This window comes from Rhipicephalus sanguineus, chromosome 3 (assembly GCF_013339695.2).
Source record: "Rhipicephalus sanguineus isolate Rsan-2018 chromosome 3, BIME_Rsan_1.4, whole genome shotgun sequence".
Lineage (NCBI taxonomy): Eukaryota > Metazoa > Arthropoda > Arachnida > Ixodida > Ixodidae > Rhipicephalus > Rhipicephalus sanguineus.
Window position 1 is genome coordinate 178,221,612 of NC_051178.1, and position 13,437 is coordinate 178,235,048.

Genomic DNA, 13,437 nt, shown 5'->3' on the forward strand with positions numbered 1-13,437 from the left:
ATTGCTTATATATTCCCCTGTGGACTGCCTCTGAAGGCCAAATATGTGCGTGATCTATCAGCCTGCTCATGCCGCGGAAGCGGAACAAGCGGATGTTTGAAACCTCCGGCGGCTTCCTGTCTTCATTCCCCGGCTCGTTATCTCATCCTTTGCAGGCGCGTTGCTGAGACACAAAAGGATCCGCGTGTCGCATGACACACATATACACTTGGCGTCGTCGTACACTGCGAGTTGCAAGACGTATTTGATTTGTCTGTTTCTCTTACTAAGAGCACACGATGAATCGTTTCTTCATGCAACGAAACCAGAAATAAACGGTCGTCTCCCTTGCGCGACAACCGTATTGTTGAGCGCCTTCCGCATGCTTAAACATTTTGCGTAATAACTTTTGCGTAACTATACACAAGTTATTCTCTTTTCTATTACTCGAAGTGCACGAACGGAAGCAGCAAAAGTATCACACAGATAAAACAGTAATAGAAGGCAAGCTTTTAAGGCTATATATACTTATACGAAATTTTTCTTCTTGTAAGAAGGCCGCGAAGATTGCGTTCCTTCCGACAAGTTCCTAAATATGACGAATATACCTTGTCGCTAATAATCTGAGCTTTAGAGGAGTAATCGCCAAAGTTCATTAATTGCGTACCCCCTTTTATTTTCATCAAAACCCCGGGAGTACTTGGAGATATGTCGAATTTGGAACCGGTTACATTTTAATTTCACAAAGATGGTAATTATGCCCTTGGTTATTCCAGATCACTAGAACAGAACATAAACAAGGAACAGACTCATTAATAACACAGCCGTTAGAATGTTTCTTCTGTTGCATTCGATCCCTTGCTTATTCGCTGTTCTCAACTATCATATTGTAATGTATACCCACCCGCCACGATGGTCTACTGGTTATGGTGCTCGACTGCTGACCCGAAGGTCGCGGGATCGAATCCCGGCCGCGGCGGCCGCATTTTCGATGCAGTCGAAAATGCTTGAGACCCGTGTACTTAGTTAGGTGCACGCTAAAGAACCCCAGGTGGTCGGAATTTCCGGAGCCCTCCACTACGGCGTCCCTTATAATCATATCGTGGTTTTGGGTCGTTAAACCCCAACAATTATTATTATTATATCTAATGTATACCCATAGTGGAAGGTAAGAGAAGAAGAGGTCACACGTGCACGAAATGCTTTCTTAGATGGTATTATTCAAGTAACAGGAAACGTCTGCTGAATTGAAGAGCTCGTAAGATCTAAGTGGTGTTGACATACGCGTGGTGTATGCAGGAGACGAGAACGACTCGATAACGAGAGACAACAATGGCGCTTAATTAGAGATATTCATCATAAAATTTCAGTGCTGATTAGGGTTGATATCAAAACACTGCACGCAGGCAGCGCAATAAAAAGCCGCCCGGCTATCGAATCAGATCGGAACGCCTTGTGATTAAAACCCCGACGAACTTGAAAAACGTCGCCGCGAGGCGCCGAGGCATGCTTTGTCTGGCAAGAACGTGCCGACACCTACCGTAATGCCTTATCAGAATTTGCCGAGGCGTGCCGAGGCGTTCAGATTCGCCACACATTTAGTCATGCGGCATTTTCCAAAAAACTGACGTCACAACGGGACGAGCTCAGTATATTCTGAGTTTTTAAATTCGATTATTATTATTTCCAATTAGGTTGTGATTTCTGAGACAAAAAAGAATAATAAAACAGGAAAAAAAAAGAGGAAAGGGCGTTAAAATATGTGGCTGCCTTCGAATGTTTCATATGATCAACAGCAATACAACAATATCAAATATTGTATGCTGGTTTCTTCGGTATAACGGCAATGCGTTAAGCAGGGGCGTATGGTATGATGAACTTTATTGAGCTCCTGAAGATCAACCCTTAGGTTGACGCAGGCGGCTCCCAAGTCGGGACAGTAAGTTTTAACTTTACCGCCTCATCGTGGGCCTTCTGGACGGCCTGCACTTGATCTGACAAAAGCTCCACTGTGAAGGATTCTTTGCCACCAGTCTCCTTGCTTGTCACAGTCTGTGGCGTAGCCAGAAATTTTTTTAACGGCGAAGCTGTTTAGCAAATACTTCCTTGTTCACCCCGTACCAAAAAACTGTCATCATCATAAAAGGGTATGCGCCACAGAAATTGGGTAAACCCCACTACTCACCACTGGTCCACTAAATATGAAGAAGAAAGCTATCGTCATTAAACGGGTATGTGCCACTGTGCGACCTATTAGAAAACTATCATCATCATAAATGGGTACGTGCCAGAGAAACTGGGTAAATCCCACCACACAACTTCCACTAAAAATGAAGGAGGTCACAGTTAGCCCAACAAATGGCTGCGAAGTGGCGGCGGCGAGCCGAAGGCCCCGAGTACGTACAACGAGAGAATGCTAGGGAAAGGGAAAGGCAACGGCGGCTGCGAGAAGACCCCGAAGCGATCGCCAACGACGACGTCCCCGCAGATCTATGAGAGGTGCGAACGCTTGTTTTCAGTGCGAGTTTGTCTCTGGTTGGACATCCGTGTCGTGTCTATGACTGTGTGTGGTTTAACTCGAAACTCTCCGCGCTGAGAATCAACGTAGAAACAACGTAGCATCACCTAGCTAAAGCCTAGCAGCGACCTGGAAGCAACCAGATTACTATTCAGAATCGTTCAGTTTCGCTGTTTCAAGTCTTGCGCGGCTTAGTGCAAGCTTCGCCTGTTTTTTTTTTTTTTTTTTTTTTTGGGGGGGGGGGATGGAGGCGTTCATTTATAATTTAAGTATGTTCGTGCGTCCGTTTCTATGTGTGCGTGTATATATACACATGCAAAGTTTTAAAAAAATTCGGGGAAGGGGGGGAATTTTGAACCCCCAGCCTGCCTGGCTACACCAGTGGTGTTGAGCTGTCGACAATGTATGTGTCCGGCTTCCTTATAGCCAGCCATTGGCAATAAATCCGCATACGCTACGCTCATAGCCTATTTGAACAAATATGTATATGGTTTTAAACAACAACAACAACAACAACAACAACAACAACAACAACAACAACAACAACAACAACAACAACAACAACAACAACAACAACAACAGCAACAACAACAACAACAACAACAACAACAATCTTATGGTTAAGCGTATAATACTCCATAGGTGCTTTGTTCCAGAGGTGGGAAGGTGACGTAGTAGCAGCACTTCTATGGCGCAGCTAGGCCCTTCTTTTGGCGCTCCTTAAGGAACACGCGTCAGCGTAATTAAAACCGCACCGCTTGCCCTCCACTATACATTGCCTATTCTGTAGTCACACTCTGGCTTATACGGACATAAAATACCACCAGTTCAGGCTCTTACGTTACGCAGTAATTGTTCATTGTCCTGTGTAGTTCTACTTCCCTCGCAAGCGAGGCATTGAGCTGAGGCGCTATAGAATACTTACGTAAAAAGTGCATTGTGATTGCTGAGACTCTATTCCACACTTTGCATTGCGCGAAGCGAACACTGAAGAAAGATCTGTGGTGCATACCTATTATATTATGTCGCACATTTATAATAGAGAGGGAAAGTACCATGCGTGTACGGCTAGGTGACAATGGCGGCGCTGTCAGGCTACGTTGGCAGCCGATCGAGGTTGCATCAGTCCGCCATTCATGACAGCTGTGCATGGTTTGATGGGCCGGGCTGTACTTTGCCACCTTACCTCTTCCTTATGCTTTGCGAAAGCTACTGCTTACAAGAGCTACAGGCGTGATCTCCCTTTTAGCCTGTCTCAGGTAGCCTGGTCCTCTTTCTTGTTTGTGCGGTGTTTATATATAAAAAAAAAACAGTAATGATGGCGTCGCAGGCACTGTTTTTTTCAGGATTGCAAAATTATTTGAGTAGAATTAACGATATGGCATCTCGCAGGCAACTTGTTCTTCAGGTGTAAGCGTGTGCGAACGGGGCCGTATATAGCTGTAAGGCTTAGTGTTGTTAATAAGGCTCATGAAAGCTCGACAATTTAGCGGAGTGAGGTCCTTGCTCCAGGTTAGCCACCTTACTTCAATGCTCGTTGTTATTTATTTCTCTCGTTATCTTTATCTTATTTTGTTGAGACAGGTCAAACGTGACGCTATTGTTTGCAGAAGCAAAACGAACTCGCGGAGATTGTGAGTGACGAACTAATTTGTCAACGTCCGGCTGTCACTGAAGAATATGCCTCGGAGTGACAAACTCTAGGAATAAAAAAAAAGAAAAAAAAAAAAAACGGCCGGGAAGGCGCCAGCTGCGGTTGAGACATGATGGCGCCTGAGAATACATTGTACTCGTTCCGCTGTCAGCGCGGGGGCCTTGGACACGTCACATGTGACACTTGAGACACTGAGCATTTCCCACGGCTATGTATACACGTTCACGCACTCATTACGGCGAAGTTTACTTTGCCTCATTTTTCTCTCCTAACTGCGTGCGTATGTTCTCTTGTCGATTACACAACTTTGGTTTCGTGCCTCTCAATAAACGTTTCATGAATATGCGACTCGGTAGACGGACAACTTGCCATTGGCTACAGTCTTGACGATTAGGAAACAATTTAGGCCGATAAGTATGTGTGCACAGACAACCTAAATCACAGGGTTGAGTGCAGCGGGATATGTGTCGTCTGTGTAAGTGCCCGTTCTTGGTCAATCACAAAGTGTACGTGGCATTGTATAACACAATGGATAAGAAAGCCTTAAATGTGTTCACATCTGACGTACTTGTTTGTGCACATATCTCTTGTCAACATTCATCCCAAGAGACTAAGTCCACTACTTGGGGGATGAGACCTGGCGTGGGCGATACATTACGGCTGCAGTGGATCGCTATCTCAAGCAAGGTTCACTTCACCTAGGTTCCAACCTTGCAATGAATCCTCGGAATTTTTTCTCTTATTCTTCGCCTTCGAATACGATATTTGGTGTCGTACTATAGTCTCAGGTTCGTTCGTAAAGGATCGGAATTATTCATTCACTACGACAGCTAGCCAGCTGCGCAAAGCCTGCGAGAGAATAAAAATTACATTGAGTAATGGTGTCTTGAATTCTCGCGCAGTCTGCTTTGCCGCGGCGCTTTATATAGATCCCGTCTACTGTTATGCCAGCGTTCTAAAAATAAATTTGTGTCGTATCCTAAGGTGTGGCTCAAGATCTTCCTCTTTCATATGCTAAACAGTGTAATAAACAAAACTTTTTTTTTTGCTCGAAGACAATGAAAAACTGCCTTAGGGGCCATGACAGATGTGTAAGCTTAGCCATAAAAATAAAGAACAATAGCATTTCAAAATAAGAATAAAGCGTAAAGAGCTTATGATATCTTTATTTTATATTATAATACGGTCCTTGACTGCATGTGCTTACCGACCATATGGACAAATGAACCGGATGATTTGTCCACTCTTCTAGACGGCGAGTATTGTCGTCGTCTAGGACAATGGACAAATCCATCGGTTAACGATTAACGATTAACAATTAACGGATTTCCTAGTGAGTGAAGTCTTCTGACGGAGGACGTGTCATTTTCAGGGTCTGCGATCGTTTAGCGAATCCTTGGTGATAATTTGATAGGTGACGCAAGGTGACACTCGATGCGTTAGTGTGAGAAGCCGCAGCGCGCTTGAACGCAGCTGACTCCGTTACGTTTAGCGTATACATCTTGGCCACATCCCCAGCAGTGTTCGAAAGCGCCGAATCTCTTACCCCCTCATTCTTCCGCGCTTTCCAGTGCCATGCAGGATTTCGTGGCACGGTGCAGCTTTCTATTGATTTCTGCTCTTTTGACAATGGCCATACGTGATTCTCCGCACAACCTGCTGCTTTCTTGAAGGTACAAAAAACCCACAAGGTCCCTTATGCATTCGCCTAAGACGACTCGAAGGCGAAAGCCATCATCTTCTTTCTCTTCTAAGTCTCAGCCCCACTCCGAAAGCTTTCTGCACCTAACGTGGTTTCGCACTGCCTCCAGGATCGGGGGCATTGCGAGCTTTCTGAACCTTATCTGGTTTTGCACTGCCTCCGTGATCGGCCCACCTTTTGACCAAGCGACGATGCTCTGGTGTGACGTCATCATGTGACATCACGTTATGTGATGTCGTAATGACGTTACAAATTATGGAGATATTTGACGTCATGATGACGTCATATGGAGACGTCACCACGTAATGATGATTTCTTGCATCACTCGTATTGACGCCAACGGCACCGACGGTCGATTTTCATGTTTGATGTGGCATCTAATCTTTCCATCTTGCCTATAAGGCTTTCGCCTTAACATTGTAGCTTTTCATGCCTAGACTGTTTAGTAGCGATGCGGACATAATGCGAAAGCACCTGGGCAGTGACACTGAGAAGAGAGAGAGAGAGAAGACAGGAAAATGCTGGCAGGCTTACGACACTGACGGCTGTTTCGGTGCAATTTGCAGAATACGAAGCTGTCAAAAACAATGAGTAGCTATCCACAATGCGTTTTATCGCGAAATGTCGTGCGTCAGTCGAACTTGTCCTGGATTTACGATTTTTGTATTCTCGTCACCCCCTTCTCATTGTCTTCTACCTGGTTTCTTGACCTCGGTTCGCATTATTTTATATTTATACCTACATATCCAAGATACTACATAGCTTTCCAAGCAACATTACTTTCTCTTGATTTCTACTGGGGTGTCACCCATCCGGGTATTACCTCTAATTCATGCTGGTGTATTTCTGCACCTTTAAATTATACGGCATGTTTCTTTCCATACACTGTTATATGGTTCTTAGTAGCATTTTTTACGTCAAAGTTCCACAAATGATTTTAGCAATGGAAGCATCACCTTTTGCCTCTACACCTTGGCCCGTACGGACAGGCCTTAAGCACCTTTTCGTCGAGCAAGAAGTATCGGAAAAACTTCTCTTGGGACCTATACCTCGTCATCAGCGCAATATTCTGAAAGCTCTGAACAAGTTTTTGCGCGTGATAGAACTAGGCATGAGACTGTAAATAGTTTTTGGACATTCAAGGTTTCGTTTCATCACCACCTTCTCTACTCTCTTTTTTACCCCCTCTCCTATCCTAACGCTGAGTAGCAGGTCAGAAAATTGATCCATGCCGACCTCTCAGCTTTTCTTTCATAATAAACCTCTCTCTCTCTCTCTGTCTCTGCATTTCTTTGTGGAGTTTCTCGTTCGGGTTCCTGTAACAGCTGACTCAACGCGCCTTGCTTCCGAGGCCTTGGATATTTGTTGGTCACATTCGGCCTCTGTTATAATGAAGCCGCCACAGGTACGTGTTGATTGTTCGGGCTAAAAATGCATAAAAAAGACAAAAAGAAACTTGTATTGGAAGTCCGTCAGCGGCTGTGCATGCTGGCTTTGATGGAGCAGCGAAGAATGTGACGAAGAAAGTGATGAAGCTACGGTGGTCGATGTTAGTTTGCACAACGCACAGTCTATTTAAACAATGACATAACAGGATTAAGAGTGGCGCTCTTCTTACTCTCGTCTCAGCATCATCACCCTCAGCCTATTCTATGCCCACTGCGGGACGAATTATGCCCCTGCCATTGATTTGAAGTTTACCTCATCTTGCGTGGCCTAATTCTAATTTATTCCCGCGACCATCTCGATTTCATAGCCTTGCCTAACTCACTGCCGCCCTCGGCTGCTTTACCAATCCATTGGTACCCATTCCATTATATTTACTGACCATAGGCCGTCCGCCTTGTCCTTATTCCTAAATCGATTCTGCACTGTCCACTCCACCTAGAACCATTACAACTAACTCGTCCAGGTTTCCAGACTTGCACGTTATAGAATTAGGATTGGCGGATCGGCGGGCAACCCTGTGGTGCAGTGGTTACGGTGCTCAAAGGCTGACTCAAGGTCGCGGGTTCGATCCCGGCCGCCGCGGTCTCATTTCGATGGAAGCTAAATACTAGAGGCCCCAGCACTCTGCGAGGACAGCGGACGTTATAAGCCACTGGACGGTCAAAATTTCCGAAGCCCTCCACTACCGCGTGCCTCATAATCATAACATGTTTTTGACACGGGAAACCCCAGAAATTATTAATTTCTTGTTGAGGTATGGGTGAGCGCCTGGCAACTCCGTGCAAGCAGAAACCGTGCATGGCGTGCCAGCCAACGGGCGTCATGGTGGTTAGTGAGAGGAGAATGGTGCGAACGGGAGAGAAGATGGAAGCATGCCGTGACGCTTCTTTTTTTGTTGACACAGAAACGCGAGTCGCCTCCGCGCCCAGATTGTGATCCCGACTGGCATGCATCCATTTCGGAGAGAGAGCTGCGATTCCTCGCTGCAGTCGAGCTCGCATCTCGGGGGGCGAGCCGCGAGCGACAGCCGTGAAGGTCTTCGAAAGGCCACGCGCCAGCTTTGCGCGCCGCTTTCTTCAACCGTGCTTCTCGCTCTCTCTTCAGTCGAAGCGAAGAGCCCAGCGTTTGTTTCTGTTTTAGCTCGCTTCTTCCAGGAGCCGTTCCTCCTCTCTCATTTTTTTTTATCCTTTCATGAATGAAGGTTCACGATATGTCTGGCAATGTGTCTGATGGGTCTCAAAGTAGATCCCACTGTTGCCGTTGCAAAAGCGCGTAATGCTGTTTGTCGCGTGGATAGCATAGAGAGAGAGAGAGAGAGAGGGAGAGAGAGAGAGAGCTTTATTAAAGCACCACTCAATGAACGTCAGGAGAGAAGTCCATCTGCCCCGTCGTAACGATAAATATCTTTGTTATATGGAAGATATTACGGTCGGCCAGACCAGGCGTTTCCACAATGCGATATCTTCACACAGAAGGTGTTTTGATGCTCTTGATATGTAATCTGTACCCCGAAAGGAAAAATTGGAGAACGCTTGAGCTTCGCATCAAAATTAGAATGCGATAGCGTATAATAGAGCCCCGTTCGCATCGCCTTCTCAATCGGAAGCCTCGCTTTGCTTCTCGGAGGACACCTCAACCATGGCTCACTTAAAGGATGTTTACGATGAACTTGACATTAGGCCGGACTGGTACCTCACCACTCTCCCTGGAACATGGGACGCTTAAGTCTGCCTTCGAATTTCTTTCTTAGCAGGCAGTGCTTGCGCGCTTGTCGTCGCTATGTAACTGCAACATTGTAACTCTGTGTAATACTGTGTGTGCTATTTCTTGAATACGCATTCTATTAAACACCACGATCAGGCAAAAAAATTGGCCGCGTATTTGCGTGCTTCGCTGCAAATGTCGTCGAAAGACGGTAGTCTTCTGCCGGCTGTACTACACGAGTCCTGGTCTCATACGCGGCCGACCCGTGATGCTGTTCCGCGCCACTGCCAAGTGGCAGCACCATATTGTCGGCAGAAGGCTTTTTCGTGCATAGCGTCGCATTTTCTGCGCAGCCTAAGAAACACTAGGGTCTTTAGAATTACGTATCTATGTATTTTCTAGTAAAAGAACACACCACCTAATACTTACGTATTGATGTTGCGCGTCAGATATGCGTAATATTTGCTTTTAAATGCGAAGCATTTCTTAGCGAACTTCTGCGACTTTGCGACTACGCGGTTACTACGCTATCTATCCGCGTAGTAACCGCGGAGCCAAACCATGAAAGTGAAATAACTAGAAGAATAAGGATGGGATGGGGCTCATTCGGCAAGCATTATCAAATCATGAATGGTAGTCTACCACTATCCCTCAAGAGGAAGGTATATAACAGCTGCATCTTACCGGTACTTACCTACGGAGCAGAAACCTGGAGACTTACAAAGAGGGTTCAACTTAAATTGAGGACGACGCAGCGAGCGATGGAAAGGAAAATGATAGGTGTAAGCTTAAGAGACAGGAAGAGAGCAGAGTGGGCCAGGGAACAAACGGGGGTTAAGGACATCATAGTTGAAATCAAGAAGAAGAAATGGATATGGGCCGGGCACGTAGCACGTCGGCAGGATAACCGGTGGTCATTAAGGGTAACTGACTGGATTCCAAGAGATGGCAAACGCGTGAGGGGGGAGGCAGAAAATTAGGTGGGTAGATGAGATTAAGAAGTTTGCAGGTATAACGTTGGCAGCAGAAAGCACAGGACCCGGGTTGATTGGCGGAACATGGGAGAGGCCTTTGCCCTGCAGTGGTGTAGACAGGCTGATGATGATGATGATGATGATGATCTATCTATCTATCTATCTATCTATCTATCTATCTAGCTATTATCTATCTATCTATCATCTATCTATCATCTATCTATCTATCTATCTATCTATCTATCTATTCTATCTATCTATCTATCTTATCTATCTAATCTATCTATCTATCTATCTATCTATCTATCTATCTAGTCTATCTATCTATCTATCTATCTATCTATCTATCTATCTATCTATCTATCTATCTACGACTTTGTGCTCTCCTGACCGTTTTGTTAATCGGATGTGTACCAAAATTGGTGTTTCATAACATGGCATTATTACGAACATAAATTACAGGTCATATCATGAAAATCATGACACGCATGTCATGAACAGCATGATTTACATTCCACGGCCTTTGGGCTCTTGCGGCCGTTCCGTTAATTTCATATGTACCAAAATTGGTACGACGTGACAAGAGTTTATGACGAACATAATGACAGGTCCTAACATGCAAATCATGACGCGCATGTAATGAGCAGCATGATTTACATGATATGGTCTCGGGGCGCTCGCGGCCGTTTAAATGAAGGGATATATACGAAAATCGGTATGACGAGACATTTCTGTATGACGAACACAACTGACACGTGGTAACATGAAAATCATGATTTACATGACATGGTCTCGGGGCGCTCGCGGCCGTTTAAATGAAGGGATATATACGAAAATCGGTATGACGAGACATTTCTGTATGACGAACACAACTGACACGTGGTAACATGAAAATCATGATATGAATGTCATGTACGACATGATTTACATGCCACGCTCATGGCGCACTCGCGGCCGTTTCGCTAGATTGATATACACCAAAATTGGTATTGTGCGATGTGACTGTATGAAGAACATGAATAACAGGTGATAGCATGAAAACCATGACATCCATGACATGTATGACATGATTTACATGCCACGCTCATGGTGCATTCGCGGCCGTTTCGCTTGCATGATATACGCCAAAATTGGTATTGCGCGACACGACTATACGACGAACGTAAGAGAGAGGTGGTAACATGAAAATCATGACATGCAAGTCATGTACGACCTGATTTACATGCCACGCTCATGGTGCGCTTGCGGCCGTTTCAGTAGATTGATATACACCAAAATTGGTATTGCGCGACGTGACTGTATGAAGAACATGAATAACAGTTGGTAAGATGAAAACCATGACATGCATGCCATGTATGTCATGATTTACATGCCACGCTCATGATGCATTCGTGGCCGTTTTCCTAGCTTGATATATACCAAAATTGGTATTGCGCGACGCGACTGTATGATGAACATGAATAATAGGTGGTAACATGAAAACCGTGACATGATGTCATGTATGTCATGATTTACACGCCACGCTCATGGTGCGCTAGCGGCCGTTTCGCTAGCTTGATATACACCAAAATTGGTATTGCGCGATGTGACTGTATGAAGAACACGAATAACAGGTGGTAACATGAAAGCCATGACATGCATGCCATATATGTCATGATTTACATGCCACACTCATGGTGCATTCGCGGCCGTTTCGTTAGCTTGATATGCACCAAAGCTGGTATTGCGCGATGTGACTGTATGATGAACATTAGTGACAGTTGGTAACATGAAAAACCATGATAGGCACGTCATGTATGGCATGCATCATGATTGAAGTAGCGCACTGAAGGACGAGGACAGAGAAAAAAAGAAGGTGCACAACACGGGTGCTTTTTTCTCTGTCCTCGTCCTTCAATGCGCTACTTAAATCATGATGAATCCGTACCAACTAGCTCAAGTTTCAATTCTCATGTATGGCATGATTTACATGCTCTACTCATGGTGCACTCGCGGCCATTTCGCTCGTTTGATATACACCAAAATTGGTATGGCGCGATGTACTGTATGACGAACATAAATGAGAGGTCTTAACATGCGAATCATGTTATGCATGTCATGTACGGTATGATTTACCAACGCCTCCTCTAGAAACATGCCTGCGGCGTCGCTGGCTATCCCATTGTAGCCGTCCTGCCTTGAGTTGTAGTCGCTTGTCGAGAGATGGCGCCACGTTCTCCCCTATTGTTTTCAATGGGGCTGACGTTGTGTGACGTCGAGGGGTGTAATGTGCGCATGCGCAAATGCGTGTTGCAGGCGGCCACCGCCAGGATCGCCAGCTACTGCCCTCATTAGAAACGGTGAAGGAGGGAAAGGGTAGGGCAGGAGGTTTTTGGCTCACGCGGCAGGCATCTTTCTAGAGGAGGCGTTGGATTTACATGCCACTGTCATGGTGCGCTTCCGTCCGTTTTGTTAACTGGATAATATACCAAAATTGGTATGGCATGACAGGAGTGCGTGATGAACATAAACGACAGGTCATGCATTGTATATACCAGAATATGCGTTTCATTGGCATGGTGTATGCATGGCAAACATGCGATATATGGTGGACTAGATGCCATGGCATGAATGATTTCAATTGGCTCAAAGACAAACAAGGCGATGTATGCAGCTCTTTGCTGGCTGCTTCGCATTACATCGATTCCCGCAGTGCGTGGTATCTGCCGGATTTTTTGATCGACAATGTTCACAAGTATGAACGCAGCTACCAGTTCAAGATGGCTGGGCGTTCAGCAAGTGCTTAAACGTTGGCCGGGTGGCTGAATTGTGTGACAGACAGACAGACAGACAGACAGACAGACAGACAGACAGACAGACAGACAGACAGACAGACAGACAGACAGACAGACAGACAGACAGACAGACAGACAGACAGACAGACAGACAGACAGACAGACAGACAGACAGACAGACAGACAGACAGACAGACAGACAGACAGACAGACAGACAGACAGACAGACAGACAGACAGACGACAGACAGACAGACAGACAGACAGACAGACAGACGACAGACAGACAGACAGACAGACAGACAGACAGACAGACAGACAGACAGACAGACAGACAGACAGACAGACAGACAGACAGACAGACAGACAGACAGACAGACAGACAGACAGACAGACAGACAGACAGACAGACAGACAGACAGACAGACAGACAGACAGACAGACAGACAGACAGACAGACAGACAGACAGACAGACAGACAGACAGACAGACAGACAGACAGACAGACAGACAGACAGACAGACAGACAGACAGACAGACAGACAGACAGACAGACAGACAGACAGACAGACGAAAATTTCTGCGTTCAAGTGTCCCAGGAAAGACTATCGTCTTTAAATAAACAATGGCGTGGCCCTGTGGTAGAGCACTTGCTTGCCACGCAAAAGGTCTGGGTTCGATTCC